The 17,603-nt window shown below is 48.4% G+C and overlaps 1 pseudogene; it reads right to left on the reverse strand.

Moving 5' to 3' along the window:
* Positions 1–2,426: 2,426 nt before the first annotated feature.
* LOC144166905 (uncharacterized) lies at positions 2,427–2,900 on the reverse strand (annotated as a pseudogene).
* Between the last annotated feature and the right edge of the window lie 14,703 nt (positions 2,901–17,603).

Genomic DNA, 17,603 nt, shown 5'->3' on the forward strand with positions numbered 1-17,603 from the left:
ATAACACCGTAATCATCGTCATCGTGGCTGACGGCCTTGGGACGGGTCTAGGTCTTTTCGGTACAGGGCGGTTCGGTACGAATTCGAGCGAGCGTTGGAGGCAGCGAAATTCGCGTGCGTTTGTAATATGGGAGCAGCACGCGAGCAAATACAACCTGTTTATTACAACTGTTGTTGCTCGTATTTCTGCGTTATTTTAGGCCAATAAAAATTTATGCGGCATTGAGAAAAAAGGCCTACCTATTTGCGTAACCGTAGCCAGAAAACGTATAGGTTGTTCATTACTTCGTTTCTTTAGCGACAGTATCACCGTGTATTTTCTCTCGTTTTTTTGTCAAAAATCAGCGACAGTAACTTCTTTCACGTTCCAGAAACTACAATAACAGCTGCGTAGTTAAGCGCCACCGCAGTGGCAAAGGAACATGTCTTTCTCGCGTAATGAAGAAATTGAAATATCTTGACATTCGTATTTGTGGGCGTTGCTTTCTCTTGATAACGTAATGCACATACCACGCCACTATCAATTCATTACCGGAGGCACCTGTTATGCCTTCCGTCCCGGCCTTATCGTCGTTAGCAGTTACTATGCTGGATTTACTGTGTTTTTGAATTGGAAGTTGAAAAGGTTCTTGTATAATATTCAAAGCTGTCTGCAATGTTCTCTGCATCCTGCATAGATATATTTTTTGCCAGGACTGTTCGCTGGGGATTTTCAGCGTTCTGCCGGAAATTATAGTTATCACAATTTCGTAGGGTTTTATTCCTATCAGAGATATATGGCACCTGCAGCTCCCCACTGTCAGTATTTTTTAAAGACGATAGTCTTTCTTGGGCTCATTAAACGCGGAAATTTTGGCCTCTCTGTCTGTTTTTCTGCCTGTCTATCTGCCCCTCAATTCAGCCGCCCGGCCAAAGTTAATGCAGAGGTTGAACGGTATACGTTGTTACGAATCGGCCAACGCCGCCGTATTTTCCCGCACCACTCCACGGCTGGGCGGCGAAGCCACCACGTGCGCCTTTCTGCCGTCAGGCGCCAGCGTGTCGGTGAATCATACTTTCTTGTCTCGACATGCCGGGCCAGACGCCTCGCTTTGCAAAGCGCCTCCGGCGGTTGCCAGCGGCACGCCCAGGCATGCTTCACGGACGTGCGCCCCACAACCGTCAGTGCCAGCACGTCGGTGAGTCATACATTCACGCCTCGACATGCCCGGCCCAGTCGCCTCGCTTTCAACGCGCTTCAAACTTCGACGGTTGCCGGCCCGGCAAGGCATGTCTCAGCATGTTTCAAGGACACTCTCTCCCCTCTCTCGGACTCAACGTGCGCCGCCGAGGCTACCGATGACTCACGAACTGTGGAAAGAGCGTTGTGTGTGTCTGTGACGTTCGTGGCGTGTTGCTACTTGTTGGCGTTTTGACCGTTGCTGCTTTTGGGTATAAATAGAAGCAGCCCAAGCGCTGTAATTCATTCCTGTTTGAGCAGCGAATCCATGCGGTCGCTCTGCTCGAGTCCTGTATTGTAACCTCGCCCGTCGGGGCATTGTTTTTTTTTTTGGCTTCAGCTCACCTCTCGCTATGAAGTAAACAGTTACGTTAGCCTACGGCTTTTGGACTTCTTCACGGCTGCAACAGCGGCTGGCCGCTCGCATCATACACGCTACCCCTCGTATGTCGGAGGCCACGGAGATCGGATCGGGTGCCCCCGCCCGGTCGCAACAACTGGTGTCAGCGCTGGGATGACACGGTTGCAACAACGTTTATATACCCAGAGATATTTCTAAACAACTACCGTATTTACTCGCGTAATGTTCGCACCCCTGAAGTTCGTCGTCAGAATATGACTTTTTTTATTTCCCTCGCAATGATCGCACCCTGAACTTGCCGCAGCCATATGTCGTTGTGTGCCAAGTCCAGACGACGATGGTCCTGCGGGGACCAACTTTTTCACACAACTGCGCCAGCCTAGGCAGGAGCTGAAACCCTGTAGGCTAACATTGCGTTTGTTAACTGAAGCAGTGGTAATAATCGGTCGCTAGAAAAAAAAAAAAGAAATAAACCAGCTATTCATTTTCTGCCTATTGTTGCGCAACAGACATTTTCGGCAAGACCGCGGGGGGAAAGCGAGGGGATGGCCTGAGGGGGAACTTCCTAGGACATAACAGCTGCCTAATAGCGCACCACGTGGAAAAGTACACGTGGCCTGTTGAACTCAACGACGAAGCGTACCTTATTGCGTTATGCGGAATGCACCATGCATGAATATGAGCGTTGCGTTATGCATATCCGATGGACGATGCGAGAAAGCAGGCAGGATTCTGCATGCATCGTTGTACAGCAAATAAAGTGAAGCAGTTTTCTTTTCTCTGGCATTTTATTTGTACACTTTTACAGGTATATTGTGGCACACACTTCAAGGGAGACGCACGAAGTTAATGGGCCATGTTTCGAACAACACCTCTAAGGAAGGTCATTGCTTGACGGTTCTTATACGACTCGGCCGAGGCCCTTAGTTGTTCCGCCACCTTACATACTTTTGGGCTGGTTTCTGCCGCTCCCCCATCTCCAGCTGCCCCAAGCGATGGAGCAGTGAGTCTTCTCGGTGCAGAACGTCAAGGAACCGCCAGAGGTTTGGGTGGCAACACTGCACGTGGGCTTGAAACCCGCTGTGCCAAGCCTCTGCGGTGTTAGTAGTCTTGATACCCGCTCTGAGCGCCGTTTGATGATGATGATTCCAGAGCTCGACTGGAAAGAGAGGCAGGCGCCGTCCTCGGCTTGTCGGCCTCCCAATGAAATTGTCTTCGAAATAGTCCATCCCTTGCTGAAGATCTCCACGCACCGTGCCTGAAAGTCTCAAATACGTGGTCCAATTCGGTGGGGGGCGCGATTGCTATAGCTGGGATCATTCGCGCTTGTAGGTTCAGCTCAGGATCGTTCACATACAATCCTTGGAGGCCCTCCTTCTGGACGTGCCTATACACACTTTGAGACAGGTGAAAAAAACACCCCTTAAAATCCTTGTAGGCCCTCCTGGACGCGCGTATACACACTTCGAGACAGGTGAACAAAACAGCCCTTAACAGTGCAACTCGGGAAAACGCCCCCGAATGCGTTTATAGCGGCCTGCTCAAAGTCGACCACAACTGTGTCAGGCGAGCACAGGCCGTTGCAGTGCCTGTTCAGTGCCTCAAAAGCCTGCGTGTACGTCTGCTCTGTTTTCCTTGTCGTAAGGATATAGGCAGCTGGCAGCACGCAGCCATGTACACAACAGTGGATCGTATGCACCTGAAAAAAAAAAGTTCCGGCGCAACCTTAAAAGTGCCGTCGGCGAACCACTGGCTGCTTGTCTTCAGTATATCCCCCAGCCTCTGCTGCTTATGTGTTTCAAAGCTGTGGAATTGAGGGGATGGCGTTTCGTCATAGGCCGTTTCGTCATAGGCCGGTTTAGGAGGGTTAGTTTAGTTGTTTAGGAGGGCGTGGGGAGGCCTGTGCTACCTGCACTAGTGTATAACGCCTCGAAGCGCTGCTTTTTTTCTTTGGGGAAAGGGGTGAATGTAGAAGTCGGCGTGACCTGGACTGCTTTGAAGGGCTGATCGGTCAAGGGCATTGAGATTGGTACCTAGCTGGCATGGACAATGGTACTTTAAGTTACAGCTGTAGTCGGGCAGGGTGGTGGAGAGGTCTAGGTGACCACGTCATGGCGTGACCTGCCCATATGTTTGAACCCTTTAAGCGCAGCTGAAGCTCTGTTCAGGGGGTGGGTTGCCAGGCCCGGGAGTTTTCCCCTTTTCTCCGAAACGTGGAGGGGTCTATTACTGGTTAGGTGCCACAAAAAAGCAGGCATGGCTGCCTGCTCGCAAGCGCGCGCTCGGGCTGGTAGGGCATCTTTGAAGGAATAAATGTTTGTTGGCGATTGGTCTGGTTGAAAGGGAAGTATTGAGCTCATCACTCAAGCTCCGCGCGCACTCAAAACACAAAAGAAACGGCAAAACTGTGCCTGCAGGTTCAGGCATAGAAGAGGGTCGCACACAGCGCCGACGGCAGCGGATCGTCACAGGAAATGCGAGAAATTAGCCGCGAAGTTGACCAGTGACAGCCGATCGGACAGCCGTGGCCCAAATGTCGTCGTATAGGCCATGCCACGGGTGCATAATGGGGAGAACTGAAGAGAGTGCGGTCGGTTTTTCCACGTCTTTCACAGCGATTTGCGCACTCACCGCTTAACGTGCACGTGTAATATTTGGCTCAGGTATTCCTGGCAGTGTAATCTAAACGTCGCGCAGGTTTACTTGCAGTGCTGAAAGAGTGTTGCAGGGTCCCTTTAAAGGGACAGGAAGTCTACGGTCAAATCACGTGACCTATAAAAAAGAAGCATCAGGGTACAAAAGCGTGTCATGTGATATAAGTTTGAATCCAATTATAATATTAGCATAATTAGTCAGGTGTGACGGTATATTAACCTAACTTCTTCCGAAAAGAACTCAAGCACACTCGCCCATGGGCCATAGCCAAAAAATTTTTCGTGGGGGGGGGGGGGCAGGGGGGTATTATTTGAATTGAGAAGATTTGCCGAAATAAGCACTAAGTCTGGCTCCCGTCGTCCCTGCACTCGCCTATACCTTTCTTTAAAAGGCGACGAATAGCAGGCGGTAACATCACTTTTACGTTCCAAAACAAGCTCCTAATGCGAGTTTTCCGTGTGACGAATATTCCGGCAACAGGAGAATTCCTCGTACGAAATGCCCTATGACGAGTTGGCATTCCTGACCAGTTTACCTGTGACGAGTTTATTCGCGCAAACACATCAACATGTTTTTGCTTGTCTTGCTGGAGCCTTTACGCTGCCAAAAATAACGGGAACCAAAGACAGTCACACGTCATGGTTAAATGAAAAGCAGACGATTGCTGCAGGTTGATTCACCACCGCTTGCTGACTAGCCCCTTCGCCACGCCCCATAAAAAGCAAAGGTCAAAACAGGAAGGAGGTGGGAGAGGGGGGGGGGGGGACAGGCGGTAGCCAGGATTTTTTTTCGGGGGGGGGGGGGGGGGCTAAGGTTGAACCGCCCGCTCGGGGGTTTATAAAGCGCGTTTCAGGTCTCTTATGCTAGTCACGTTGATTATTGTGGTTTTATTTTGCCGTGCGCAGTTGTAAGCTCAAATTTTAAGTTCAAATCTCGCGCAGGTGATACTGGACGCAATGCACGCACGGGCACCTCGTCCGTGTGTACTTTGTGTGTACTGTGTGTACTTTGAGGAAAGAATGCCATCCACAATGAATCGGCGTAGGCTTTAAACACACATCTTTATTTCGTTGTTTTTGTGGAAACGAGTGAAGCAAAATAGCAAATATTTTGTGCGTACACGCCTTTTAGGCCCGTACATCAGCATCCACTGCAACGCTAATACAGCATATTGTGCATTGATATCGAGCGCAGGTGCCTCCCTACATGTGGGAGCTAAGAATAATATGTTTAAGAAGGTTTGTCGTACCAACAATTATTTCACGCAAATTTCATCCCGAAACGCGGCCAAATGGCAGCAATAAACCCGCACAACACCACTACCAGCACCAGGTTGCAAGACAGCTAGAAGATTTCTACAGGATTTAAGCACAGCTGTCCCGGCATTTTTATAACATTCATGGCACCGCTTATGTGGAAAAGCCACTAGGGGAAGGTGGCGGGCCAACGGCAAAAATAATGCAGTTTTTAAAAGATAAATAAAAGAATGAATACAATGCGATGAGATGTGTACCGAAAAGATATGACATGCAAGTTAAAAATTGAGGGCGAGATGTGTCCATCAACACCAACAATTAGGTGTGAGAAAAAACCTCTCACACCTTAAAACAGTTTGTGAAAGAATGTATACCGGGTGCTGTGTCACGGAAAAATACAAAATGCATGTACGAAAATGAAAGCGCAAATAAAGTCATTGAAATAGTTTGTTAGGAAAGGCGATGTCTCTCCGTGGAGAAAATGGCAACATTTATACAAAAGAATGTGGAAGTGGTGGAATAGAAACAAGTAAAATGAGGCACAATAAATGAAGCAAATATAGAAAACACGCAATCGAAAATAAAAAAGATCACAAGGCCTAAAGGATTTTCTGGTTTGGGGAATGGCAAGAACTCCGAAAGTTAGTTTTAAAGTATATACAGGTCCCTTGTTCTATTTAACGTATATACAAAGCCATCGTGGTATACAGAGCGGGAAACTAGAGGACAAAGACGGTCGGGGAACCCTCGCGAAGCGATCGATGACATCAGAATGGCTGATGTTTACATCCCTGTGAGAGTAGAGAAGAACCAGGCCAACCAGCTTGTCCTCGGACATTTTCGAGCGCCAGCAGGTTTTGAGCCTTCTCAGACTGGAGAACCACCTTTCTGCTGTGGCAGTTGTTGGTGGGAGCGTTCCCAATATTAGCAGCAACTTATGGATGTTCGGGAAAAATATGCTGTCGCAGAGAGGAAGAGCACCAAGAGCAGAGCTTGGGCGTAAGCTCGACTCTGTTGCCTCCCACTTCGTCACCAGAGCCTGAAATCACCCATTGATGCACTCCATCCACATTTTGGCGAACTCAATTAAGAATCAGTTCCTTTGCCTGCTTGAGGCGGACCATCAAGCGCTGTAGGAACTGGTGCGGGGATCAGCACACTAAAGCTCTCTATTAACTGCCTGTGCGTCTCAGATGGCTGGTTTAGTTGAGAAAGTATGAAATCAATGAAGGATAGGTAGAGAGTAGTCCGCTTTCCGCGGGAGCATTTCCACGATGTCGTTGGTGGCTGCTAAGCCTTGGGTTTACTATCTCCACATTGTGTTGTTCGCCACATTCTCCAGCCTTCGCGAATGCCTCCCCAAGGCAAGCCTCGGCATTACTCGATAACCCTCAATAGTGCGTTGCACAACATCTGTGTGTCCAATCGCCATGCACATGTCCGCGTTTTTGCTTGGAGCCGCCTCGATAATGGCAGAGTCACTGCAAACACTTGCTCTGCGACATGGAGGCTCACAATGAATGACGGCGAAAGCAGTGCACACATCAGGTTGTTCGCTCTGCTGCGTTCTCAGGGCTTCCTGTCGACTTAATTTTTGCTAGCGCCGCAATGACCGAGTCAAACAGGACTAACGAAAGACAGAAGTACATCGTGTTTCTCTACCCAACGGGTCTCACACAAGCCAAGAAGCCGCGTTCGCCTACACCCAGAATGCATCTGAACAATCTGTTTGCTTAGCACGTTTGTTCGGCTTGGGGACTTTCTAAAGAATTTCGCAGTTTCCTTAACCGTCTCGAAGCAATTCTTAATATCTGCAACAGAACAAGCAGAGCAAAGCACGAGGTTTAAACAGTGGCTTGCACAGTGCGTGTACAGCGCAGTCGGATACTTCTCGCGAACGGCGGTCTGCACCACGTTTGCTTTCCCGGCCATCGTACTGGCGCCATCGTACCCCTGCCCGCGAAGGTTCATGTGAATACCGATGCTCACCAAAAATTTTGCAATTTCTTCGGTGAGGTTCTGGCCGCTTTGGTCATGTATGGGAGCGCAAAGCCCCCCCCCCCCCCCCCCAAAAAAAAAAAAAAAAAAAAAACTTCCTTAACCTGTTGTTTCCTTTGTCCAGGTAGCGGGCAGATATTGTAAGTTGTCGATGCTTGCAACATCGGCCGCCTCATCTGCGAGTATGGAGAAGCAACCAGCGTCGTTAATTTTTGAGACGATGTTCTCCCTGATGAGGGTGCCGCAGATCCCAACAACCTCATTCTGAACTTCCGGGCTTAAGTAGGAGGCATTGCTTGAGCAGCTTTCGATATGCTCTTTAAGGCAGGCGTCACCACAACTACTCCGAATGCGTGGCAGGGCTCTATAAAGTTAGTGTAACCCTCGTTTTCTGATGGACAGTGCTTAGATCTAGTGGCCCGCTGTCACTGTGGCCACGAAGAGACAGGCCTTGCCCTTCCACAAAAGATTATTGGGTCGACGATAAGTGCCAGTCGCTTCCCGGTTTCCTTGACCTGAAACGTCCTGGCGTTATCGAGCTGGTCAGCTGCAGTAGGTGCATTACTCGAGAATGCTTTTATGAGTCATCGGCTGCCGATTGGCTTTCTCGATGGTACCCCGTTTTCTGGTGGGAATCGAATATTTCGAGTGCATGTTTCCAGTCCGTGCAAGGTCTGGACACGAGCGCGCCAGCGGGCGCGTGCTTCCCTTTGCCAACTTCGGGGTAGAATAGATTGCACAAACACGGCAAAACGCGCGCTCACACACAGCGGAATACTCAGCCATGGGTACTTTTCAAGGCCACGTCAGTTGAAATTTCCGATTTTGTTTAGAGTCGCAGACGCTGTTGAAAGCGTAGTTTCTACCAGGACGCCATGGGGATTTGAGCAGCTGGTGCCTTGTGACGTCGTCAATTGGTGCCACTTTCGTAGAGCCCAATGTCGAGCCTGCTGTACTCAGTTTTCCCTTGGGTTTCTGATATAGTTAATTGACTTGACACCTTTGTATTGCTGGGTTCCCAATAATAAAACTTATTTTGAGGAGGCCTCTGATCTACATGAATGTGTGTACCATCCTGCGCGGGGCGGCCATCCAATTCTAGTCTGGTCGCGTTCCTGCATAAGGTATAGGAAGTCAATCCAAAAGTTCAATATTGTATGCAGTATTGAAATACAAATGTAGCACAAAATAGTAACGCGAATACTGCGGCGTTCGACGGGGCTCTTGCTTTAGGCACGTTGGAAGTTTGTAGTGAGATTCGATGAAGGGACTATAATGAGGTATCACTATTCTGATTCTAAATATTACAGAAGCACGTATTCCTTAGTGGACGCGTGTGCTTAATGGTTCAGCGAGTACACAGCGCAGGTGGTAAAGATAAGCGATCAAGCATCACTTCACAGTGTTTGAGCTTGTGCACAGGGAACAGAAAAGCATTGCAGTTTTATTCAGTAATTCGGGAAATCAAACTGACGTTGGTCCTCTCGTTGGTTGAGCGGAAAACAGGGGGATTGGAAGCTGCGCAAAGCCAGGGGAGTATCCGACGTGGGTCGATGCTCGAAAAGAGTCGGCGTTTCATTCCCCACTGGGAACCAAGAAAACATTCGTGAAGGCGCTCCACACTTTTCAAACGCTATAAACTACTGCATTTCAGCATGAGGGCGAACTTCAGTGGCGCCGGTAAGGTTGGCGACGATAGTGATGTTCAAACTGAAGCTGGATTTTAGGCTGCTGAAGATAAGACATGAGAAATCAGCTAATGGAGCGAAAGTTACATACCTACAACAGACTGCGCCCAATACTGTTACTGAAGTGATGTTGGCTATTGTTTATGATTACTCAATGTAACCTATGAGCGTAAGGGTGCCTTGTTTGTAGTCCCTCTTCTTATGTGCCCCTGTCTCTTTTTGCGCTGTGAAGCTTATGGATTACCAATGTGCCAGAGAAATCATTTGGCTATTATACTATATGCAGCTGTAGATTAGGCACGCATCGCATCCGGACGAGAGTGATGGTGCTAATCAGAAAGCCGTAGTCTGTGGCGCATTTTAGCCGACATTCATTTGTCACGCAGGACATGCATTGACATAACGATACTCTTTCGCCGGAAGCCTTCACAACAGCACTAAACAAGTTATGCATGTGTCGTTATTCTATCAATAGACTAAGTCAGCATACATAACTCAATAGTTACACATACAAATTCGCTCCTCTTCCATTGTCACAGTAGTGGAAGGGCTCCAAATTTTGCGACTCTTCATGTACTGATAGTAACGCTGTCCTGGTAAATTCTTAAAAACCATCAAAGACTTCGTAACTACAAAAACATTTAGGCATTTACATAATCAGTATTAATGGTTTCTTCCCCGGAAGTGACCTATTCGCCAGATGACGGGCGTTTGTTTCAACAATTGTGCAGCAGGAAAAGCGGAGTATTCAGTAATCGTCATAGTCACGGCGACTGCATATCTATTTCATCTCTTTTGGTTATCAAGCGCAGTTAGGGTTACAAAACATCTTTCCCTAGTCCTATAGTTTTTGAAGTACAGAAACCTACGTGAATATTGGTGATCTGCAGCAAAGAGTCAAATCTCGATATAACGAATCCCGTTGGGCCACCAAAAATCGTTGTTTAGAAATATCGTTGTAATGAAAAACTGGCGATTATAAGCCAGTACTCAAGGGGTCGCGGGTTCGATTCCCGGCCGCGGCAGCCGCTTTTCAGATGCAGGCGAAAAGGAGAAACGCCCGTGCGTACGAGGTTTCAGCGCACGTTAAAGATCCCCAGGTGGTCAAAATTAATCCGGAGCCCTCCACTACGGCGCGCCTCATCGCCTGCGTTGCGTCGGCACGTTAAACCGTGCAGTCAATCGATCAATCAAAGAAACCTAGGAATGAAAATGACATACGTTAGCAGTAGACGCGTGTGCAGACAGGAAACTCTCAAATTAAAATGTTGCGGTCACTTCAAAGCTACTTCGTTTGAAGACATCAGTTATTTTCTCGCGCGTGCAGCACGCGCGACCCATTAGGATTTCATCTACATATTCCACCTTGAGCAATACCTCATCGGGTACGTCATTACACCGAGCAATGAAAGTGCGGAATTTGTTCATGTGCACTTAGATATCAATGTTCGACACGATGTTATTTTCTGTGTTAGGTGAACCACTGTCGCCTTCCTTCGCGTTGTCATCGTCGCTAGTTGCGTTATTTTTTCGATCACACATTATACTCGGTTACAACTCAAGAACGGCACCACCTCATGTAGTGTATCACTCCGCCAAAGCGCCGGACTCGTGACGTTAGTGCGCGCGCGTTTTGAAAGAATTTGCTATGAATGCGTGATATCGTCTGCCTTGTCTCACGCAGTTTGTTTGTCGTCACTGGAGTCGTTTATAAGCATATTAAGTCCAACAAATCACGGGAACGGCTCACGCCATGTTCAAAATATTCCCAGTAACGCCCTACTTGCGCCGCGCGGAGAAACATCCGGCTACGGTGATAAGTCACAGCGGCAACTTCCGGTGCCGTTCTTAAGTTGTAACCGAGTATAGCTTAACAGAAAAATCAGGTACTACAAAGAAATACCTGCCCGCACACGAGATTAGCGTCAAGAAAGACCGACCGGTGACCGTCACCCAACACAAGAGAGAAAACAGGCAAACGCGGCTAGGCCTGGTAGGCTACTGCACATTAAACCACAGTTGTGTCGCGGCGCTAGCTGGTGGCACTGGTCATGGTGGTCATAGAGTTAATACTACTGACTCTAGAGGAAAAGCTGCCCGGCCAGCCCGTGCATTGAAACCGTGCTACACCCGGGCGCAGACATGATGCCACCCTCACAGCGTTGCCCGCTGTCTTTTTGCCTACCAGAGTTGGCGGAAGTAGTGGGTATTCACCTAGTAACCAACGCATCCCATCATGGCAGCCACCGTTGCTGTGAGTGCGCCGTCAAAACTTTGATGTGCAGAAACGTTGTGTGAAGTTTTCCTGTGGTAGGTAGCGAACTTTTGTGCCATGCTGCTGCGTTAGATGCAGTTTTGCATTCTCCGCAACTGAGAGGGGTAGCGCGTAGATTAGCGGGTACTTCGCACGCTCGGAGAGGTAGCTTCGTCGCTTCCAAGTTGAGCGGACGTGTCTTTTCGTGCTCCTGTGCTTCGGAGGTGGTTCATTTCGGCGGCCCGTTGCAAGCGCGGGCTGTTGGTGGTGGCCCGGCTTTCCCTCTGCTGGTGTGGGCGGTCGAGTGCCAGCTCCCCCCCCCCCCCCCCCCCCCTGTACCCGTCTGTCGGCCGCACTCCTATCCAGCGAACTCCAAAGCGGTCCGGACCGCCGCAGACTTCGCTCTTCGTCGCACCAAGCTCTCCTCCGCGCTTCACCGTTCCCTTCGAGGTTTCTCGTCTCCCGTACGCAGCATCACGCCAGCCAACAGTGTTCGTGGTGTGTTGTGTGCGACGGAATCGACCACGGTGGAACTACTCTTTTCTACTCTTTCCTCCTCACCTTTCTAATCTTTACTTTTCTTTCTCCTATCCTATTTCCCCTACTATTCCCGCTTCCGGACTGTGTTAAGTGCAGGTAAGCTCCCATGAAAGCTTACTAATATCCCTAGTACATTTTCCTTCTTCCTTTAAAAAGAAATTACTTTCCGTTGATTGCTTTTTCCCCTGATTTTTTTCCCGTATTCGCGCATGCGCTGTTTCTGTATATATCATCTTGTGTGTGGTAAAAGAGTTCAGTTGCTATGCGGCGCTAGTCCTGTGTAGTCTTTTCTTGGTTGTCCCGTCTGTACAGCGCTAATTTAACATGTTTCATACGCCTACCCCCCCCCCCCCCCTGTATGAGTCAGCTGATAATTTATTGAGGTGCTCTTTACAACTACTTGCTTTTCTAGCGAATGGAAGTTCGAACTGGACAACGCTTCCAAGAAATGCATGTAAATGGAAATCGTATTTGTGACTGCACTTTATGCTAAACAAACACGCTTTCGGTGCTTGTGCCTGTCTACGAGGCCCCTGCAGCACGTGTGCCAACTTTTTTCTCCAGTTGAAATGCTTTTAGGTAGTGGCCCTTGCATTAGCTTAGATTCAATAACCGTGAAATACCCAAGCCTAATATTACTATATTATGGGCATCATGAAACTCACTCAAGAGATTTTCCCTTTCCCGAAACACAATTAAGCTTCCATGTTGCGCCAAATATTTTCCCAAATATATTCCCATAATAATTGGCAGGGAGCAGCTTGAACGACGTTTTTTAGAATTTCTTAGAATGACGCCCGTTCGCTTTTCTGAATTAAAAGTCAAGCCGATGCACTGCATCCAAGAGTAACGCATTTTTTTATTAGGTGGGGTTTTGAAACAAATCATACGCGAACAGTGGTGATACAAAAGTTGCTTCTTTGTGTTACTTTATTAAGTTATTACTCTGATCAAGTTCATGCTCCAACAGTACATCACTCTTCGGCTGCGAGAGCAAGCCAAAAGAATTACAGAAAAGGCAAGGTGCGCATACGTGCGAGCAATGCTCACGAAACAAATTTTATTTCACCACCAGTGATCACAGGCGGCCTTCACTTCACTACGCTTCTTTAAAGTGAAGTGAAGGCCGCCTGTGATCACTGGTGGTGAAATAAAATTTGTTTCGTGAGCATTGCTCGCACGTATGCACCCCTTGCCTTTTCTGTAATTCTTTTGGCTTGCTCTCGCAGCCGAAGAGTGATGTACTGTTTGAGCATGAACTTGATCAGAGTAATAACGTGAACAGGATTTTCCCTGTAGTGCTCTGCTTGTTCGAACGACTTTGCATGCCTTGAACAAAACTGTCGAAAGGACGACAGAACAAGGCTGTCAACATTCGTCCTTTTTTCTTTGCCTGAGTTGCAACGCAGAATGTGTTCTGCCGTATGGAGCACATGATGCACAAGGGGTGATAGCATTATGAGGCCCCCATTATTTCTTATGAAGATCAGAATGCTGGTGACCTTATGCTCAATGAGCATTTCTGTGCAAGAAGTACAGCTTATGCGCTTGCACACAGCTCTTACAATAAACCCTCCAATGTACTGCACAATTTCGCTGCTGAAATTGCTAATACCATAGCCGAGGCTTGTGTAATCATGGTCGGCTACAGCATTAGCAGCAGCCAGCTCTGGTGACTGAGCTCCTTCGGGGTCATCCTCGTTGCTGTGAGCACGTTGAAGTGGAAGTGTGGAAATCCCACGAAGGTCTGGCATGACGTTGCCTGTTGCCGCCGGCTTGATGTCAGCATGAAGGAGGAGGCTGCGGTACGCGTAGCGGAACTGCAGGGCCGATGGGTTGTTATTCCATCCTCCTCTCTGACGGGTGCAACTGAAAAACATTTCCAGGTGGTCTTGGCTGAGCCGGTATGTGCAGAGGTAACTGTTGGAAAAAAAGCAGAGTTTAATGCATTGCTGGATTCCGAAATGACTGCAATCATGAATACACAGTAAGTTTCTCTACACAGTACAATGCTGAATGATAATAGTCTTATGTAAAGCAATTTGGCTAATATGCTATTTCTTGTACTGTTGAACTAAAAGCTACACTGCTAACGCTTGCACAAGGGGGATAAAAAAATTATGATGCTTTGGTTTTATATATTGTATTGTGGAACAGGAACTATAGACGTGCAATATTTTTCATTATGATTCCTTTACGTTTTATTTCACCTTTTTCAGCATCTAACAGGCATGCATTTCCATTCAAACAAATGCTGTCCTCACAAAATCCTCATCAAGGCTTCCTTACATCGCAGCCGGCTATGTTAGGCCAGTCTACAAAAACTGGCCCTTGTGGGTTGCAGGTGTTGACGCTTGCATGTGTCTACACATGCAAGCAACTACACAGAAATACAGGTACCACGAGAAACCCAACTCGTGTTTTTAGGTTGTGTTAGGTTGAGCATTAAGTGTTAAGGTTAAGTGTCAGGTTGAGTTTAAGGTTAAGCATTTAAAAGGCAGTGCCATTGTAATGAAAGGCAAGGGGCAATGTTAAAAAAGTAAGGCTTGTGTGTTTCTTTAGTAGTAAAACATAAAGCCATGATAATTTTTCCATTAGTCTCAATTACGGGAATAGTATGGGTTTACCTTTTTGGATTATTGGTATGGAACATGAGATTAATTTTCCAAAATACGACTGAGGTCAGGCTAGCATGGTAGCTTTTGTTGTACTGCTTGCAAGGAAAGTTAATTCTACCTTATAGCACCGTTACTGAGTGAGGATCATTGTGGGCGACGCCTGGTACAGTTATGTTCTAAAGCATTGGATGCAGTTGATAAGTTCTGAAATTTAATTTAAATCACATAAATCTTGTAATGCACTACGCTTACACTTCAAGTTAAAATTGTTAACTCAGCATCACTGTGTACATTTAGCAGATATAATTTTTGTCAAAAGCAAATTTGTTTCTGGTGCACTAAAACGTGCAACCAGCAGTAAACGGGAAGCTATGGGCATACCTGCACAAATCCGACTTGAATAGCCTGTCTGCAAGTTCAGCTACACTCTTCAGAGAGAAAGCAAGGCTGATTACAGACATTCTCCTCCCAGAGGTGCAGACCAAGTCGCCACTTGGGAGGCGCAACATCATCAGCTTAGCCGACATCTCCAGCATGGTTTCCTTCTGTCTTTGGAAGGATGCAGGTCAAAGCGGAGCCTTTAGGTCCATTGATGTGGGGTTCTGGGAGTTCAGCAAGTCAAACGACCTGGAAAAAAATGCAATAGATTTTAAGTTGTATGTAAAGTTCACTTGAACTACAACGTACCGATCAACATCGGCGATGAACATGACTGTTCCTGCACAACCCTCAAATTGCCTAAGCTCCAACCGTCGTGCCAGGTCGAGACTTTTGCTCACAGATGAGCTGAGCGTCTGCGCGGCAAGCTTGACCTTCATGATTTTCCGGTGATACTCAACATGGCCCCTTCTGAGCTTGTTTGCAGCACGAAGCCCTTCAGCCTCTTGGAGGTCTTGCAACCTCTCGATGTAGGCCCACTGAATGGCCTGTAAAATAAGATGTGGTGAGACACCGTGAAGCTATCAAAAATACACAAGTTACTTACTACGTAATACCTGCTGCGTAGGACTTTTTTGTCTCCAAGGAGATTGCGGAGCAGCTTCAAGCCATAAGCAGCATCGAAGATCAAGGAAATTCTTTGTGCTGGCTTGTCTGGATGAGCAAATGAGGTCTGGAAGGAGTCGCTATTGCTTTCATGGATGCGACACCCAAGCAGCTTGCCCATGGAAACATTTGCAGCAAGTGCATCACACACAACAGCGACAACATTCGCTGAACATTCAGTAAGTTGTGCAATGGCTTCGTAAAGAATGTTCTGTAGTGCTTCACCCGTGAGTCCATTGTTCAGAAAGTATGCAAAAGGTACCTTCCATCGGGCCGCCACACCAACAGCCATGAGCACAAGTGCGTCACCAGCTAGCCCAGTTTCATCTGTGTCCAGAGTACTCTGGCCATTTCCGAGATCCACGTACCCAATGAGTCGTCCACTTTTAAATGCAGAACATTTCTTTAACTCACGATGTAACCCGGCGTTGTCGGCGTTGTCATGCCTCGGCGTCCGCAACAGCCGTTCCAGGTGCGCCCTCTCCCCCACTCCTCCTCGCCTGCTCTCCGCTGCTCCTCTTGCGTTCGTCGGCGGTCGCAGTTGATAAGCGCCCTCTCCCCCACTCCTCCTCACCTGCCCTCCGCTGCTCCTCGCGTGTTCTCTTGCGCTCGTCGGCGGTCGCAGTTGATAAGCGATGGAAGCAAGACCTTCAACTAGTACCTCGACGCAATCCAACATCAGCGCCGAAGCACCAGTTCAAGACGTCGTACCATCGTCTTCGTCGACGGCGGCAGAAGACAAGGCGGCGAGGCGGCGGGCTCCCGACGCCGAGCGCAAACGTCGTAAGCGCGCTGCCGACGCCGAACTTCGTGCACGCGAAACCGCGGCCAGGCGTCAACGTCGACAAGCGGATCGCGAGCAGCGTGCACGAGAAGCAGCGGCCAGGCGTCAGCGTCGAGAAGCGGACCCTTCGAGTCGAGAGCAAGACACAGCGCAAGACACAACAGAGAGCAAGACACAAGACACAGTCGAGAGCAAGACACAACGCGCCTTATATCTTTAACGCATTCAAACTACGTCGTCAGCGGCGTGCGTTGGCGACTCAGCGGCGTTATAGCGGCTTGATAACTGCGTGGTGTACACGTGATACTACAAACCCGATGGAAGAGATGGAAGAGAAGGCGGCGAGGCGGTGGGCTGCGGGGGCCGAGCGCAAGCGCCGCAAGCGGGCCGACAACCGTGCATTCGCACTTTCACATTCTCCCCCTCGGGGAAATGCGGGGGAATTTTTTTGTATCAAGATCGCACTTTTTGCGTATGCTCATGCCGTCCAGCATGATGCAGCAGAGCTTCTCCCGTTCGCTTTTTCCCTCAAGGGTCTTTTTGATGTGGTCAAGGGCTTCTTTCGTGAATCCTGGCCAGGCATCAATGATTTTGAGCCAGGTGCGTATTGTTTGCTTGCTAGGCATGGGAAAACACTAGAAACATACGTATATGCCCTGGGAGAATGGTAGTAAAGCTTGGAGGCAAACTTCCTGAATTTTTCGCTGTAGCGCCGTCGAGCTGGTGCTTTTCTGATGTTCGAGCCCCAGTTCTGTATGAGTTCACTAGGGAGCTCACCGAAGGCTTCCAAGGCCTGCTCTCCATCGGGAGAGATGAGCTGCTGTTTTTTCATTTCCTTAAGAAGAGCTGTTAAGGTAATCAGCTTTTGCTTCTTCTCCTTCAGCCGCTTTCTTGTATAATAGAGCTTTTTCTTCATGACTCCAAGCTTCTTGCTCGTTTCCCGGAGCCTTGATTTGGGTGTCTGGGTGGAATGGTATTTGTGGTCAAGGGCAGATGGTGGCTTTTTGCTTGATTTGCCTGGAGAGGATGCTACCTGTCATAAAAAACAGTAGCTTAACGTTGCAAAATTGCTTTCATTGTGGTTCACAACATACCTGAGCGGGAGTCTCGGGTGTTGCTCCACCTGAGGCACCCATGCAAGGGCTCTTTAGTTGACCTGGAGTGGAGTGTCGAGGCGTGGATGACT

Source organism: Haemaphysalis longicornis, unplaced genomic scaffold (assembly GCF_048455015.1).
Source record: "Haemaphysalis longicornis isolate Haplotype H1 unplaced genomic scaffold, Haemaphysalis longicornis Haplotype H1 scaffold_198, whole genome shotgun sequence".
NCBI classification, from domain to species: Eukaryota; Metazoa; Arthropoda; class Arachnida; order Ixodida; family Ixodidae; genus Haemaphysalis; species Haemaphysalis longicornis.